Source organism: Sinocyclocheilus anshuiensis, unplaced genomic scaffold, assembly GCF_001515605.1.
Source record: "Sinocyclocheilus anshuiensis isolate Anshui unplaced genomic scaffold, SAMN03320099.WGS_v1.1 scaffold2670, whole genome shotgun sequence".
Classification (NCBI taxonomy): domain Eukaryota; kingdom Metazoa; phylum Chordata; class Actinopteri; order Cypriniformes; family Cyprinidae; genus Sinocyclocheilus; species Sinocyclocheilus anshuiensis.
Window position 1 is genome coordinate 440,703 of NW_015554247.1, and position 3,599 is coordinate 444,301.

The 3,599-nt window shown below is 40.6% G+C and overlaps 1 long non-coding RNA gene across 1 annotated transcript; it reads left to right on the forward strand.

Annotated features, from left to right (window-relative positions):
- The first annotated feature begins 219 nt into the window (after positions 1-219).
- LOC107671253 (uncharacterized) lies at positions 220-721 on the forward strand. The gene is made up of 2 exons (XR_001632175.1): positions 220-353; positions 510-721. It is a non-coding gene; the product is annotated as an uncharacterized LOC107671253 (long non-coding RNA).
- The last annotated feature ends 2,878 nt before the right edge of the window (positions 722-3,599 follow it).

Sequence of the window (3,599 nt, forward strand, 5' to 3'; positions counted from 1 at the left end):
TACTGTTGATAAATTGTGGAGCACTTGTGTTAGATAAAAAGTTAGTTAACAACATGTAAATGCAGTGTTGAGCAGATAAATCACAGAGGTGACTTGACTTGGTCTGGATGTTACAGGGACAGATGAGACACACGTGTGTTTATCCGCTACAGAGTGACTGATTAAGGAATGCTGCCATCAAAGGCTCTCAGTGAGTATACTACAGAAATGAATAAACCATCTTTTAAATCTTAAATTGTAGTTTATTTGAATTATTGTAACTTCAAACAGAGTTATCACAGCACCTTTCTGATTCTTGATTCCTGTGCATTTGCTGCAGAGCTTTTGTGGTGGAGCAGGACCTGCAAGGAAAGGTGACGGCGGAATTTGTGAAAAAAAAAAGGGAAAACCTGAAACAAAATAAATAAGAAAAAAATATAAAGATCATTCCGTTACTTCTAATACAGAAATCAAATGACATTGTGCTGTTAAAATGACTGCTTTTGTATTGTGTTTGTGCATCTTTGCAGGATCTGAAATGTCCTCAGACTGGTGTGAGTAGTGAGGATGGAGAAGTCCACAGCAGCATCCTGGAAATGGTCCAGTGCCATGGATGAGACGCTCCATCACTCCACCTGCCCTTACTGCCTCATCAGGACCAGATGTTGCTGTGGTCTCTTCATCCTCAGTGACCCCAGAGCCAGTGAGAACATCTAGAGAAAGACCAAACGACATTGAGGATATGATTTTGGTCAAGATTGTTCTGCTGGTTTCTGTTCATACAACACCAGTCAATGGAGCCCGAGTTTCAGAAGCTTCAAAAGCATCATCAAATAATGTCATGAAGAATCTTAAAGTCAGGCTCCATTGACTGATATTGTATGAACAGAAACCAGCAGGACAAACTTGACCAAAAAGCACTTTTTGTGTTCAGGAAGAAAAAAAAACAAGGATTGAACAGTGTGGAGGCAAGTAAATAATGACTGAATTTATATGTTTGGATGAACTAACCCTTTAAACCCTCCAAAAAGAAACTGTATGAAATATATGCATGCATTTATATTATAGTAGTACCATGAAGAAATACACGTTAAGAAATAAGCAGCTTTGAGCGTTTGTGCCCGAGACACAAAAAAGGATTTACAGAAATCACATTTACATTTCTGCATTTGTCAGACACTTTTATCAGAAGTGACTTACAGTGCTTTTGTTACAGGGACCCCAATCCCCCAGCAGCAACCCAGAGTAAAGAGCCTTGCTGAAGGGCACACCGGTGGTGACGACTGCGGAGATCCAGCCAGCAACCTTCTGCTTACCAGCTCAGTGGTTTTACCCACTAAACCACAAAAGTAAAGAAGCTATGACAAAAATTAGCATGTAATTGTAAACCTATTAAATGAAATGCTGACAACATTAATTGTAAAATGTTTTACTCTGTGTAAATGTTTTACAGGTAGTGGTGCTCATGGAGAGCAGCACACAGATGTTTGGAGCAGATGCAGATTGTCCCGCACATGTTCAAAATTGTGTGGTTCAGGGGCGTCATCATGGTCTTCCTCATCCTCTCTGTGCACTCAGGCAACGACAGCCTTGATGTCCCTTTCCCATCCATGATCAGATTCAGTCTGACTGCAGCAGTGAGGGTCGTGGTGGACGACAGAGAGAGGTGAAGGTGGACACGGTGGTCAGCTGCAGAACTGGCACAGCTGTGTTGAGATGGCAGTAGGATGTGGACAGAAATCAAATGACATTGTGCTGTTAAAATGACTGCTTTTGTATTGTGTTTGTGCATCTTTGCAGGATCTGAAATGTCCTCAGACTGGTGTGAGTAGTGAGGATGGAGAAGTCCACAGCAGCATCCTGGAAATGGTCCAGTGCCATGGATGAGACGCTCCATCACTCCACCTCTTACTGCCTCATCTGGGCCAGATGTTGCTGTGGTCTCTTCATCCTCAGTGAACCCAGAGCCAGCTGGAGCATCTAGAGAAAAGCCAAGACACTGAGGATGTGAGTTTGGTCAAGTTTGTTCTGCTGGTTTGCTCATACAACACCAGTCAATGGAGCCCGAGTTTCAGAAGCTTCAAAAGCATCATCAAATAATGTCATGAAGAATCTTAAAGTCAGGCTCCATTGACTGATATTGTATGAACAGAAACCAGCAGGACAAACTTGACCAAAAAGCACTTTTTGTGTTCAGGAAGAAAAAAAAACAAGGATTGAACAGTGTGGAGGCAAGTAAATAATGACTGAATTTATATGTTTGGATGAACTAACCCTTTAAACCCCCCAAATATAAATTGTATGAAATATATGTAAGCATTTATATTATAGTAGTACCTTGAAGAAATAAACTTTAAGAAATAAGCAGCTTTATTCATGAAGAATCTTAAAGTCAGGCTCCATTGACTGATATTGTATGAACAGAAACCAGCAGGACAAACTTGACCAAAAAGCACTTTTTGTGTTCAGGAAGAAAAAAAAACAAGGATTGAACAGTGTGGAGGCAAGTAAATAATGACTGAATTTATATGTTTGGATGAACTAACCCTTTAAACCCTCCAAAAAGAAACTGTATGAAATATATGCATGCATTTATATTATAGTAGTACCATGAAGAAATACACGTTAAGAAATAAGCAGCTTTGAGCGTTTGTGCCCGAGACACAAAAAAGGATTTACAGAAATCACATTTACATTTCTGCATTTGTCAGACACTTTTATCAGAAGTGACTTACAGTGCTTTTGTTACAGGGACCCCAATCCCCCAGCAGCAACCCAGAGTAAAGAGCCTTGCTGAAGGGCACACCGGTGGTGACGACTGCGGAGATCCAGCCAGCAACCTTCTGCTTACCAGCTCAGTGGTTTTACCCACTAAACCACAAAAGTAAAGAAGCTATGACAAAAATTAGCATGTAATTGTAAACCTATTAAATGAAATGCTGACAACATTAATTGTAAAATTTTTTACTCTGTGTAAATGTTTTACAGAGCAACCTTCTGCTGACCAGTTCAGTGGTTTTGCCCACTAAACCACAAAAGTAAAGAAGCTTTGACAAAATTAGCATGTAATTGTAAACATATGAGATGAAATGCCCACATCATTAATTGTAAAATGTTTTACTCTGTGTAAATGTTTTACAGGTAGTCATGCTCATGGAGAGCAGCACATACACTGAACAAAATTATAAACGCAACACTTTTGTTTTTGCCCCCATTTTTCATGAGCTGAACTCAAAGATCTAAGACTTTCTCTATGTACACAAAAGGCCTATTTCTCAAATATTGTTCACAAATCTGTCTAAATCTGTGTTAGTGAGCACTTCTCCTTTGCCGAGATAATCCACCCACCTCACAGGTGTGGCATATCAAGATGCTGATTAGACAGCATGATTATTGCACAGGTGTGCCTTAGGCTGGCCACAATAAAAGGCCACTCTAAAATGTGCAGTTTTACTGTATTGGGGGGTCCGGGAGGGTCCGAAGACCAGTCAGTATCTGGTGTGACCACCATTTGCCTCATGCAGTGCAACATCTCCTTGGCATAGAGATGATCAGGTTGTTGATTGTGGCCTGTGGAATGTTGGTCCACTCCTCTTCAATGGCTGCGCGAAGTTGCTGGA